Genomic DNA, 14737 nt, shown 5'->3' with positions numbered 1-14737 from the left:
TAAGCGAAGGACAGACCTGTTAGTCAGTAATAGAGGGGTGAGCAGGGCACCATATCCCTTAAGGGGGACAGTGGTAGTAGAGAGGTGGTGGTAGTAGCAGAGTAAGGAGAGTAGGAGAGGTAGAGCGGTAGGCACAACAGGAGGCAGTGGATTAGAGTGTGAGTGAGAGGGAGGAGGGAGAAGGAGGGATGGCGGTATAGATACAAGTGGTAATATGAATGGGAATGAGAAAGGAAGTAAGCTTGAAGGGTGGACGGAGAAAGCTGGAGTGAGAGTTTGGAGGGACAGTGGCGTGGTGGGAGGAGAACAGCATAAAAGACGAGTATAGCGAAGAGTCAAGAGTGAGAGAGTCTGAAAGAAGTGAGAGTGATGCTAGGCGAGAGAAGGCACCAGTCCCCATTTTCTGATCCTACAAAGCTTGAATAGGAGAGGGCAAGCTAGAAGTCCTCTAGGGAGTCAGACATACAACGTCTTAGGGTAAACACCTGAAGGCTGTAGAATTGAAAGACAGATAGGGGTTGCCAATCGTTGAGTTACTTACAATCCCATAGGGATGACTGGGGTTGGGAGGTGATAGCCAGTCCCAGGGAAGACGAGAGAGGAAAGGGCCAGCCCTTAAACGAAACCCAAAGGACCCAGAGAGCCGAATGAACTTGAGATCACCAGCCATTCTGACCATTTGCTTTGTAATAAACACCCTGGGACTTTCGTTAAGACTCAGCGTGATTCTTTGGGACGGGACCCCTGTCACATGTGGTGTCAGAAGTGAGGTCATGTCGTCGATACAGAGGGCAGACCCAACCACCAACAGCATGAAGGTAGTACTTCTTACCGGCTCCCCACCAGAGTCACCAGTGATTCTTTGGGACGGGACCCCCCTGTCACAGTAGTAACGGACCTAACGTGTCTGCAAAATTTCAAAGGTTTTACCAGCATGTAAACCAGGTGTCCTATTATGATGTGAACGTCATCAGCAATCGAATTATGGCCTGGACCATTCAGGAGTGGACCTTTCTTAAGGATACATTGTGGACCTTTCTCTCTCTCTCTCTCTCTCTTAATGGCTCATTTCCTAAAAAAGAAAAAAAAAACTTTAAGTCACTATTTTTGATTAAAATGTTTCATTCCCCTCTCCAGTTCTTCTGTGATTCGTCCTTTTTGGTTCTACTTTTAGCGAAGAGTTTTCAGGGTGACATACGCAAAAATTAGGATCTGTGCCTCGTTAGAACTGACTTCCTGTTTGCGCTATAGAAAAATGGATGAACTCACAATAGCTTACTCACACACCCACATATAGTCTTTCATCCACTGCCTTTATCTTGTCCCACTCCCCAAGATCCTCCTCCAAGTGGTCCCAAACGTCCATCTTGTTCACCTAACTAAAGACTATTCAACATGGTCATCACTCTCAGACGCGAAGGGCCATAACTCTTGCAGCATTTCTGCTTGTACGTTGCCTGAATGCACGCTGCACACCTACAGGCTCGGCTACACTGGTGCCAGCGATGTTGCTAGGTCTGGAAAAGATCTAGGGCTATTCCAATGTTGTGGCTGTCAGAGTCGGGGCTAACTAGCCTTTTGGTTGTAGCCCCTGAGGTTCTATCCAGGGCTACAACCAAAAGACCTGGGGCTGTAGCCCCTTAGCCCCACCTAGCAACACCTCTGACCGGTGCCATGAACTGCTGTGTGTTTCTCAATAAACAGTTTGCCTGATCGCAAACAACACGATACAATGATCTGAAACAATCTTGTTGATTGTTGACGATTACCACAATTGTCACATTGCCCATGTTGACCGGCACCATTCCATTGTTTTCAGTTTCTTTCCCCCATCGCCCTTCTGCCACTAGTACTGGGTGGAATTGCAAAACTGCCATGCTTTGTTCTTATGTTGAACCGGTTGCTGGAGCTTCCACAATACCCCCGTCTCCAAACCCATTGCATCTCAACTTTCGCTGTCACAGTAGTGTCCAAGTAAATTTGCACTATCCAAGTTGCATGATTATCTGGTAAGCGCTTGGTATGGTATTCCATGTTAGTCTCTGGGGAAGAGGATGGCATACTCTTGGAAAATGGCATATTTTAAAAGGACCCCTCTCTTGGTGTCACCATCCTGCATACAGAGTTAAAGTGCCCTAACTTTTGTCCTTTCCCCAAACACACCCGTATGGCTCCTTTCACTTCCCCGACAAGCTCCTTCAATGTCTTTAGTTTATCATCTGATACCTGGAAGGCCAATTCTATTCTCATGAATGTCAAGCGGGTTATTGCCTCCTCTGTTTTCCCCAGTCAAATGGCGGCTCACATTCTATGGACAAACAAAAGTTAAAGACCTCTGTTAAAATCATCCATTTCAAACATATCATAAAAACCATTGAACCAAATACAACATTTTGTAAAACACAGTTCTGCCTAAGCTAAACCCTAAAAAATATTACACATTAAAAACAAAAGAATTGATATCCATAAATTCGTATCAAGTTCCATGAGTTATTTCAGATTACATATTAATTATTCCCTGGAGGTGCATCTCTCTGATCAATCTTTTTTTGGTCATTTTTTTTTATAACATACCTCTTGTCTTTAACCACAGAAGCTATCCACTTGGCTATGAATGTAAGGGGTGGAAGTCAGCTTCTATCCTTTTCAATTGTACCGTACATGGAAACCAAGTTAGGAATAACATCACACTGAGTATGCACCATTTTGGATATGTGGGACTGGAACCCAGGCCTTTTGTGTCCATAGCCAATTGCTTGAGAGTGAGAGGGGAACAACGCCCTCTACACATCCCCCACTGTTATTCACTTGCTAACAATACCGTGGACAACTAAACCTAGTGACAAGGCCATGGCGCAGGACATGTTATGTGGGTGAAGTCTTACTGTAGGAGTAGGGTGATTATGATATGCTATAATGGCACACATCACTTGTGAATCCTCATGGAACACTGTCTGGATTTGGAGGCCAAAGTTACTAAACCCTGTTAAGGATTCCAAGCAGGCGTCACACACTGACCAGGACACTTGGTCTTAGCCTGGGATGTAGTGCTCAATGGGAATGCTTTTTCTTTAATTTCAATGAATTCAAATTCAGCCGCTACCCGACCCGTCTCACACTCCCTTTTACAAATACCCCGGGCCACAATGGACCATGAACTAGGCCTGTTGGTGAAAATACAATATTGATTTATTTTTAAACTTCACAAAAATCACACACATTTTAATAATGGGCAGCAATCACCAATAGGGTGATAATGACAATGTTTAACCTTCAACTAGACCATATCCAAAGAACAAGTGAATAGGAGCACTTTTTGAAATAGGATAGATAGCACCCAAGTTAAGGTTAGCCCTGCAATTTTCCCTCAACCCACTAATAATCAAATTCTGAGTGGATAGAAAGAATCAGCAGGTAGTCAGGGATAAGAGGCAGCAAACAGAATCAACATCCGAACTTCCCTCACAAAATAACAAAGGCCTAAAATGTCACTCAGGTTTTGACAAATAATTAATATCTGTGTGTTAAATAATGATATATGTATGTTTTATCACAGTATTAGGGATCTTATCTCACTATCAACCATCAGGCAGGTATCACACAAGCATACAGTTCTCAAAACAGATTGAAATTGAAAACACAGTGTAGCCGAATTCACACATGGAAAAATTGCATTAACACTTTTTTTTAGCTTTAAATGTAAAAATGTTTTTTCAAAAAACTTGTGAAAAACACTGAATCGGAATGCGGTTTTTGGGCATGGGGATAGATGCACGGCACAGGGACAATCTAGAAGTGAAAGGAGGGCTATAGTTGGTGAATTGAGAGAGATTTGGAAAGTCGAATAAAGTTTGTTTTTAGGAAAATAGAGCAGTGAAAAAGAGAAAATCGGTTAAACAAAATGAAAGGCAAATTTTACTTAAACTAAATTATTTTGACTATATTGTTAAAGAAAGCCACGGTCCGTCCAAAGAGTGATTTGTGACATCAACCTTTTCCCGCTGTGTTCTGATCTATGTGGGAAATTATTCCAAATATTACTAATGAGTTACAAGATGAGATGAAGGAAAGAATTGTGCTAACACTAGGAAACAAGAACAGGGTGCACAGAAAATGAAAACAGTCTAGACAAGTTATCAGGGTATAGATAGGGTTGCTTGGAGAGTGGCGCAATGGCAAAAGTTAAGGTGGGGTAGAGTATGTGTTATGGGATGGGGGATCCTCACAGTCCGCTCTTAAATTTGGGATTAGGAATAGTCAAGTGGGTTCTGGACTCCAGGGCTCGGGTCACCAGGTAGCAGTGGACTCTCCTAGCAGAACAACAGCTGGTCCTGTCTGGTCACCAGATAATCAGGAAAGCTGGATGGCAGGGTTGCACCGGGCATGCAGTTAGTGCGCAAAAAGCCAGTCTGGTTTCAGGATGCTTCCCACAACAACACCACAGCTTTTCCCTTAGGTTATTAGGATATTTAGAGGGAGTTTCTTGATTGAGGCCTTGCTGGGGTAGGATCAGCAATGATTTGTCCTTTCTGTGGATGCTGCTATCAGCTATGCTTTGGCTTTGCAGTCGGATCTGTAATCTGGCAAGATGAATGTAGAAGATCCAGAAAGCAGGCACAGGAAATTCAGGAAAGAGTCTGTCCAGAGTTTTGTCAGCCACCCTTTTTTAGAGCATGGTGACATCATAGAATTATACGGCAGGCTTAGCTAAGCATGCCTCTAAACAACTGGATTGGTCAGGGGAGATAGTTACCGCCTTCCTCCCAGCTGGTTGGGTTCAAGGGCATGATGTCAGATTTATGATGCGAGTTTTACAATGTTCAGAACCTCCCACAGTTACAGCTAATATCAAGTTTTGCCATAAATGGCACATTTGTACAGTTGGGGACTTCTTACAAATTACATAAGCAGGGTACATATTTTATGCAGAACATGCCAGTCCAACTCTAAAATTTGTAAGACATTGTTTTGCCCTTCTAATCATTATTAGTCATTTTTAGTGTGAAATATTCAGACTAAAATTATATAACTTTACACGCGTGTATGTATTATCAGGCATGTCAGTATTCAATTTTACATTGGCATCATGTACACTTTCCTTCCATTGTCTGCCATTTCTATTCCCTATATGGCAGTGAAGGCTACAACATCTTAAAATAAAACCCACAAATTTACAGTAAAACTATGAACTTTTTACATTCCTGCGAATTTCTGTTGCAAAAATAACCACCATCAAAGTTTCTTAATAAAATAGCCTTTTGAAACAAATGGGCATCCTTTGTCCTTCACTGGGACCATTTGTTTCTCTTCAGCTACCTCCAACTGTACTTCAGCCGAGTTTGGGGAGGGGTTTTCCCAGTTTGATTAAAGGTTTATGGCTGCTTCCACTTCAGGGGTTGGTGTCCTGGAGCTTCCATTGTAAGAGGCATCAGCCCAGACGAAAGTCTGCCAAAGTAGCAATTATCACTTGTGTGTTCTAGCATCTACTGTGAGGGGCCTTCTGTTGCTGGCAACCCCCAAGCAGAAACCTGTTTGGGCTGATTTCCCCCACTAAAACCAATGCAATTTAATTTCTTTTTTATTTATTTTTGTTATAAATCAGAATACAGCCTGTTGAATAAGATCTCCCACGTATGTGTCCCAGCACAAACCCCCTTCACATTGCTAGATACGGGCAGGGCCTTATCCAACATACACCTTTAAACAAGTATTTTTCTTAGTTTGCAAAAGTACATTTTAAACTTGTGGTGACTACATTTTCCTTGCAAATTAGATGTTTCTCTTTCATCTGAATTCCCACATTGTTTTGTAGCCATAGTTAGCTTCTGGTATGCAGCAATGGGTTAACACACAGATGCACTGAAATTGACATAGGCCCAGAAAGCCAGGGCCTTTTTGATGCATTGATCCTTGACATTTTGTAGCCAAAAAGTAAAGCGTTTCCTGTGTAGCTGAAGTAAAGCTTCTTTTGATTTCTTCAGATCTGAACATCAGCCTATCATTCAGGAATACTGCTCTTGTCTGCTTAGAGCACAATGTGAATGTGGAGGGGCATGGGAAGGTCTCATTAATAAAAGTATTGTGATGAGGAATCAGAGGAAAAGAGCATCAGAGTGGCATCATTTTTAAATGTAAATATTTCCCCTTTTTCATGGGAACTTTGGGCTTGTAGCAAAGCAGCACTGCTTTTTCCACTCCCTTCCTTTGTTCATGTAAGAACACACTGGCAAGCTTTCTCAGTGTGCCCCCTTGTTCCATCCTGCCCAATATATGCTTGGCAAGATGGTGCAGCCATCTTTTTGTAGCTGAAAAATGCAGTTTTGGTGTGAGGCAATGGTGCTCACAGGAGCCAGCGCAGCCATTCTGCTGATTCTGCTGAAGTGCAGCTTTGTTATGGAAGGGAGAACAACTGAGTGGGTAAATATATCCCACAACCCCATGTTCTACAATAGCACACTCCAGAATAGCAATCTTTATCCAAGCCTTTGCGAGCACCAACTACACCAGGTTTTCATAATAACCAGGGACTATGTAATGAACTCACACTTTGGTTCACTGTAGCGAAATATATATTTTTTTAAAACCTAGAAAACATGAAGTGGATTTGGCTCTTGAAGAGTGGCCTTGGACAGTCCCTTAGGAACCACAACGTCCATTTCCAACAATACGCAAATGACACAAATATACTTCTAAATTGTATCCCCTTCACAAGACCACATCCTTAAAACCCGTCTTTCCAACATCACCAACTGGATGGCCACTCACTTCGTCAAGCCCAACCCTTCCAAACCAGAATACCTCCTTCTCTGTCCTCCAAGGCACAATCCTGACCTGACCCTGGATCCAAGTACTCACCTCGGTTAACCCACACATATACCTCTCCACACTTGTCAAATCCCTTGGCTTCACCATCTTTTCTTCACACACCACATAGCTGCTGTAATGTAACCAAAACATTCCAATCACCAACTACAACTCCTTCACAAAATGAGACATATCCTTCCTCCTGATGACTTGCGCACTGCAGGCCAAGCACTGGCTCTCTCTAAGCTGGACTGTGGATATGCTCTCTTCTTTTCACTCCCCAACAGCACATTTGCCCCCAGCAAGCCATACAAAACCCAGCAGCCAGACTCAACCTCCACTTACTCATACATTCATACATCATGCCCGTTCTCGCCCAGCTCCACTGGCTCCCCATGCCCAGAGGACTGCCTTCACAGTACTTTGCATTATGTTCAAAGCCACCCATCTCAAAAAAACTCCATCTGACCTTCATGACAAACTCAAACCCATCACCCACACAAACACACCAGACAAGCCAGCCAACACCTACATATTCCACCCTGCAAACCCACATGCAAAAAACAAGCATTTGCCCACTGAGCACCCAGGGGCATGTAACACCCTACCTCTTCACATACGCACCTCATCCTCCATCACCACTTTCAGAAAGAGCCTCAAAACATATCGGTTTCCCCACACATAGCCCAGCCCTCCTCCACTGCTATCACTTGTCTATCCTAATCTTCCTATCCTTTCCTGAAAACATTTTGTAAGTTCTTTTTTCAACTCCCAACTTTTCAAACTTTGAACCATTGAAGGTGCTCCGAGACCGTTTGGGTACGGCCAGGGCTGAACAAAAATTCAAATAAAATACAAAATTGGACACCCAGCAATAAGGACATATAATGGAGACAGAGGTTCACATTCCTGTAGTGAACATCTTCAATACATACATTTCATAAGGAATTCACCCTTAAACTGGTGGGAACCAAATGTGATTAGCTCAGGTTATAATTAGAAAAATAGAGTTTTCATGCAGCGAGGAAAGTATGGTTGAGGCCCCTACAGCAAATGTGATGGGTAGACCCAAGCAATGTAGGTCAGAAAGTCCTGGGACAGTCACAGGACTAAGGCAGTATCAGGTTCGCTGTTATACTCAGGACTCAGATCCCACTCCTCACCTGCACTTGAGTCTTCCTGCACTGGTAGCTTCTTTCTTCCGTTAGTACTGATGTTTTATTTCTTTTTATGTTGGTGTGGCTTGCCGCGGGACGATGCCACTCTGGTCGGTTAAAGAACCAGAAGACCAGTTGTCCCGGTCCCGCAACAGCCAGAAAGGGGAAAAAGCCCACAAAGGGAAAAAAAATACATGGGAAGATTGTAGGCGGAGTAGATGTCATTCTCCGGTAGGTTGTTAGGCTTCCGGTTCTTCTAAAGCGTGAAGATTGCAGCGAGGAAGTCCAAGGGGAAGCATTCAGTGTTCCCGAAACAGGTAAAGCACTGAGAGAGGAATCTGCTGCCGAAGAGGAGATTCTACTGCTAGGAGCAGTAGCGGCGGGAGCCAGAAAGACGAGATTACTACTGCAGAGAGCAGGGAAAGGGAGAGAGAGCCAACGGAGGGTCCGCGCTATGAAGAGGCATGGAGGGTGAAGAGCTCGACAAGGGAACAGGACACCAGAGCTGGGTGGCCAACAGGAAGGCAGGCAGAGCAGAGAAGCCCTGTGGATAGAAGCGAGCAAGCAGAGAAACAGAAATAAACACGGAGCCGAACGCACCAGAGGTCCAAGAGACCTAGAACAGGCTTACCAAAGCCAAGGAAAGTGAATCGGAGCGCAGCAACAAAGGAGAATATCCAGGGCAGTTGCAACGCGAGGTGCTGTTCAGGAATACTAGTCTTGAGTTCCCAGCAGTGGCCATCTTGGAATCAACTAGACATCTAATGCTGAACGGGGGAAAGTGTATCGGCACAATCTAATGGCGGACTTGTTTCCACCTGTCCCATAGACACTGATAGAACAGGCATATATGGCAGTAAGCCCCCTTCGAATACGGGGATGGCCGGGTTTGCCCGGGTGATTGGCATGGAAATTTCAGAAAAAGTGAGGATCCTTGACATATGAGCTGGGTTCTCAAGAGTCTTCTTAAGAAGGGTATCCCTTCCAGGACACCAGGTATTCTAGGCGACCTATCCGATAGCGTGAGTCTCTGATGGATGACACTTCGTGCTCTTCTTCGTTGGCAGATCTTGGATCGATAGTTCTGCGGATGGGAGACGCAGCTGTGAGACCATCAGCCGGTCGTGAAAGAGAAGCATGAAAGACCGAGTGTACCCGATGTAAGCTCTTGGGTAACTTCAAGTGATAGGCCACCAAATTGATCTGAGACAAGATCTCAAAGGGACCCAGAAAACGTGGTGAGAGTTTAGTGGGATGCACCCACCTCGGTAGGTATTTAGTAGACAGCCATACCCTGGCGCTAACCACTAAACGAGCATCTGAGATGAGTTTCTGGTCAGCCTGAGCCTTGTACATTTTTTGGGCATCCGTTAGGGCCTCCTTGGCTGTCTTGTGGGCTTCCATGATTTCCCGTAGTTTGTCTTCGATGGTAGGTATGTTAGTGTCTGGAGATGTCACCGGAAGAATGCTTCGGGGTTGCAGGCCATAGGTACTGTACAACGGTCTAAGCCCAGGGATGAGTGATGGTGTTATTATAAGAGAACTCAGCTGTTGGTAGTAGTGAAAGCCAATTGTCTTGATGTAGGTTGATATAGAACCGTAGATATTGCCCCAGAGTTCCACTGAGACGTTCAGTTTGCCCGTTGGTTTGTGGGTGGAATCCAGAGGAAAGAGCTTGTTCAATGCCCAATCTTTTACACAAGGCTTGCCAAAATCGCGATGTATATTGACTTCCTCGCTCCGGGATGATTTGATCGGGTAACGTGCGTAGAAGAAATATGTCCCTAACAAACACTTCTGCCATACTGGAAGCAGATGGAACCCCCGGAAAGGGGGAGGAATTAGCTCATTTGGTGAGCGAGTCTATTGTCACCATAATACAAGTGTATCCTTGAGAGTCCGGCAAGTCCATGACGAAGTCTGTTAATATCTGACTCCATGGTCGGTCCGGTAAAGGTGCTTGTTCCAGCAATCCAATGCATTTTTTAAACCAGTATTTGCTCTGGGCACACTGCGGGGATGTCTTGATGTATTTAGGGATGTCTGTCAACATCCAAGGCCAAAAGAAGGTTCTCTTTAAGAGTTCCTCGGTCCCTCTGGTTCCTCTATGACCCGCAGTCTTGTGATCATGGCACCACAACATAACCTGTTGTCGGAGTTGATCTTGGGGAATGAATAGCTTCTTGTTGATGAACCAAAGGCTCTTTCTCTCTTGCACCAGATCAGAGGAAATGCTAGCAGGGGATTCCCATGAGGTGGCTGCCTTGATTTGACTCAAGAAAGTAGAGACTGTGTTTATGAATTTCCTCCCGGAAAAAGCCTCTCCTGGAGCCCAGCCGCAGGTTGTTCAGAAAAACAGCAGCGAGACACACATCCGCAAGGATATTTTGATTGCCGGGAATGTGGGTAATGGTAAAATCAGAGTGTGCAAAGAAATTAGCCCATCGGGCCTGTCGGGAGTTTGAACATTCCAACTGTTGAAGGGCCTTGAGGTTCTTGTGGTCTGTTCTGATCAAAAAGGGTTGCAGGCAAGTTTCATGGCAACGAGTTCCCGCTCTATCACTGAGTAATTGCTCTGGCTAGCAGTGTGCGTTTTTGATAGATAGGCCACAGGATCTTCCACAGCGTCATGTTCTTGGAGTAGGTCGGCTCTGACTGCATTGGCCGAAGCTTCAGTCTCCACAATGAATCTTTAGGATTGGTCGGGTTAGTGGAGTATCAGGGCAGGACTGAACTTCAGTTTGAGGAGTTGGAAGGCGGATTATGCCTCAGGAATCCATTGAAACTGTATCTTGTCCTTTTTTAACAAACCTGTTATGGGAAGGACTGTATGAGAGAAGTCTCCAATGAACTTGCGATAAAAGTCAGAAACCCCAAGAACCCCTGCACATCTTTGATGGAAGACGGAGCGGGCCAACTTAGAATGGCTGATATCTGTCTTGGGTCCATCTTGATTCCTTCTTTAGATAACAGGAAACCCAAATATGGGACAGAGGAAACCTTGAACAGGCACTTGCCAGGTTGTATCAGGAGATGGTTGTCTTGTAAACATAGAATGGCCCTTAGATGGTTAGAATGGTCTTGGTCAGAGTAAGAATAAACCAAGATATCATCCGGGTAGATGATAACAGAGTGGAACAAAAGATCTCTGGAAAACCGCAGGGGCGTTGACCATCCCGAAAGGCATGACACGATAATTATAGTGTCTGTAGGGTGTTCTAAACGCGGTCTTCTACTCGCCTCCTTCGTGGATGCGGAGCAGATGGTGTGCATTCCTGAGATCCACTTTAGTAAAGATTGTAGCCCCTTGGACAACCTCTATGATGTCTGAAATCAGAGGCATCGGGTATTGATCTCGTACTGTGACTTGGTTAAGCCCCTAGTAGTCAATGCAGGGACGCAGTTCGGAAGAATCTCTTTTGGTGATAAAGAACAAAGATGCCCTGGCAGGTTGGATGAGTCTGTTCTTTAGATTGCCATCAATATACTTAGGAAGAACCTCCTTTTCCCTGAGGGACGATGAAAACATGCATCCAAAGGGTACAAATGTCCCTGGTACCAGGTCAATGGAACAGTCCTCGGGTCGATGTGGCGGCAGATCGTGTTCTTTCTTCTCAATGAAGATAGCACTGAATCGTCTGAGTTCTGCGGGAACACATTGCATAGTGCGAGTGTCAGAGTCCACCACCTGGAGAAGGGCAGATTGATAGTGCTTGGTGTGCAGGTAGTGCTGTTTGCAGTACGAGGAATGGAAGCTGAGGGTATTCTTGGTCCAGTCAATAGTGGGGTTGTGCCTCCGCAACCAAGCAATACCTAAAATGAATGGGTAGTGTGCTGCCCTCATAATATCGAAGGTCAATTCCCCCACATGTTTTTGTATGGAGACTTGTAGGGGTTTGGTGGTATGAGTGATTGGGCCTGAACTCAATGGTGTACCGTCCACACCTTCTACCTTTTGATCCTCGTCTTTGAGTTCCTGATGAATGCCCACCTTGACTGCCCATAGGGTATCAATGAAATTGCCTGCTGCCCCACAGTCTGAGCGCAAGGCTATGCACCTTTTTGTTTCTCCACAACAGAAGAAGAGACCCCACCATGAGTCTGGAATCTTCGGACACATGGGAGGGTGAAACAGCCAGGGTGACGTAGGGACTTCTTAGCACAACTCGGACCGTAGTCCCATCTAGGTCTGAGGTTGCCCATTTCCCAAATGCCAGGGTGGCACTTCAGGACAGTTCCACAGTAAATGGGATGAGGACCCGCAGTACATACATAGCCCTGAGTCCCTACAATGTTTCCTTTCTTCGGGGGTAAATGGTGCTCGAGTGGTACCAATTTGCATGGGTTCCTCCTTGCTATTCTGGCTTCCCGATATGGGAGAGGTGTAGGGAGCTGACGGCCATGGTGAATTCTGTTGTTTCCTCTTCTCACTCTTGCGTTCTCCCAAGCGAAATTCTGTCTGTAAGACCGTAGAGAGAACCTCAGAAAAGGAGGACGGTCGGGATATCCTGGCCAACTCATCTTTCAATTCCTCCTTGAGACCTCATCTGAAAATGGCAAACTGTGCTTGTACCAGCCATCTGGCTTCGGATGCCAGGCATTTGAACAAGGTGATGTAGGATAGGAGGCCCTTCTGACCCCGTAGGATGTCCAACAGCTCCTCACAGGCTGTGAAGGTGATTTCAGGGCACTCGAAGGTCTGTTTTAGTCGGTTCATGAAGGCATCATAGTCTCAGAGGATTGGACCATTGTTAGTAACGGTAGGAGTAGCTCAGGTAAGGGCATTCCCCACCAAATTGGAGAACATAAAGCCTACTCGACTTAGGTCTGAAGCATAAGTGGTAGTGCAAAAGGCGAAATGCACTTTGCATGCCCCGATGAATTTCTTCAGTTGTTTGGGAGAGCTGTCATATTTCCGTGAGCAGAGTGTCGTAGGAGGAAGGTCCGTGTGAGAGAGATCCCGGGTAGAAACCAACTGTCGTAACACCAAGTTTTCCACCTTCAAGTTCTGTACCTCCATGGTGACGAATTGTACAGCGGCTACAAGCTCCTGCAGTTGTTCTGTCGTTGCCATACTGGGAGTATGCAGGCGTTGCAAACTATCAGGTTCACTGTTATGCTCAGGACTTAGATCCCACTCCTCACCTGCACTTGAGTCTTCCTGCACTGTTAGCTTCTTTCTTCCTTTAGTATTGATGATTTCTTTTTATGTAGGTATGGCCTGCCGCGGGACGACGTCACTCTGGTCGGTTAAAGAACCAGAAGACCAGTGGCAGCAGTCCCACAACAGCCAGAAAGGGGAAAAACCCCACAAAGGGCAAAAAAACCCTGGGAGGATTGTTGGTGGAGTAGATGTCATTCTCCGGTTGGTCCTTAGGCTTCTGGTTCTTCCGAAGCATGAAGATTGCAGCGAGGAAGTCCAAGGGGAAGCGTTCAGTGTTCCCAAATGGGGAAAGCACTGAGAGAGGAATCTGCTGCCGAAGAGGCAAGTGAGGAGAATATCCAGGGCAGTTGCAACGCAATGTGCTGTGCGGGAATGCTGGTCTTGAGTTCCTGAGGGTGGCCATCTTGGAATCAACTAGACCATTAATGCTGAACGGGGTAAAGCGTAGCGGCACACTCTAATGGTGGACTCGTTTCCACCTGTCCCATAGACGCAGATAGAATGGGCGTATGACAGGCAGAGAAGAAAAGGTAAATCTGGGACTGTACATGGTCTTTCTGCCATGGGCAGGAACGAAACTCCTGCAGTTCAGAAAAGATCTTAAGAACCTGCTTTTTCGGGAATTCCTGGCGCTGACTAAGGATGCACTGTTTCCGGATTAGGACACTCCAGGCTTGTCTTGTACATTGACCTATTGTGTTCATTATAATGCATATACCTACCTTTTTTGCTCCCGAGCGGGGTTGGCACTACATAAAACACAAATATGAATACAAAAATGTGTAGGACAGTCTTGGAAGGATATCTCAGGGGCAATGCACTAGTCTTGGAAGCAAGAAGAGGCTGAGCAACACAGGTTCGATCTCCCGGTCAGCGTTTAGAAACTTCTGGATATTAAGCGCGTTATAAATAACCAATTACAATTTACAATAACAGAACGGGTGGGTTTCAAATTCAACGTCTCCACACTGAACAAAATAGGGTTTGAATTCCAGGGGGTATTACCCCTTTTAACAACATAAATATTAAAATGCCTCAGTATTCGTTTTCTTTTCATTCTAATACTTGTAGTACTGGATTTCCCCATTCTATATGAGGCACTACATGGCCCAGAATGCAATGAAAGAAACAGGACTGCTCCATACTCTCCGATTTGAATGGGGCATGTTGTCTTACATGTAAAAAAAGCCAGCAATTTCTATTTTGCATCCATACTGGTCTCCCAGGAAGTAGAAGGGTGGTTGAGATAAACAGCCCAAAGCCGTTTGTTTCTGTCTTCTTCACTGGCTGGAAACAGTGCTTAAATAAATAGTCTCGGCTTGGCGAAAAGCACTAGACTAGAGCCTTCCATTTTGAGGTTCAGACTCGCTCTGGGTAGGCCTTGGCTTGGTTGTCCAACTCCAGGCCTCGAGGGCCAAATCCGTGTCAGATTTTCAGGATGCCCTTCATTAATATTCATGAGATAAATTTGCATGCAATGATTCTAAATGTATGTAAATTTGTGTTCAAGAATATTGAGGAATATCCTGAAAACCAGTCAGGTTTTTGGCCCTCGAGGCCTGGAGTTGGACACACCTCTTAGCAGTAAAACCCTTGTTCATTTGCCTCCTGC

General features: G+C 45.3%; 1 long non-coding RNA gene across 1 annotated transcript in view; it reads right to left on the bottom strand.

The window, feature by feature from the left end:
* LOC138526971 (uncharacterized) overlaps window positions 1–14737 on the bottom strand; it is a 223251-nt gene that overhangs the window by 12100 nt on the left and 196414 nt on the right. Inside the window, exon 3 of the long non-coding RNA XR_011283793.1 lies at window positions 2227–2308. This is a non-coding gene — a long non-coding RNA (uncharacterized lncRNA). The remainder of the gene's footprint in view (window positions 1–2226; window positions 2309–14737) is intronic.

This window comes from Ambystoma mexicanum, chromosome 14, assembly GCF_040938575.1.
Source record: "Ambystoma mexicanum isolate Mex_15411 chromosome 14, UKY_AmexF1_1, whole genome shotgun sequence".
Lineage (NCBI taxonomy): Eukaryota > Metazoa > Chordata > Amphibia > Caudata > Ambystomatidae > Ambystoma > Ambystoma mexicanum.
The sequence above is the reverse complement of the archived record's forward strand: the minus strand, read 5'-3'. Positions and strand labels throughout refer to the sequence as shown.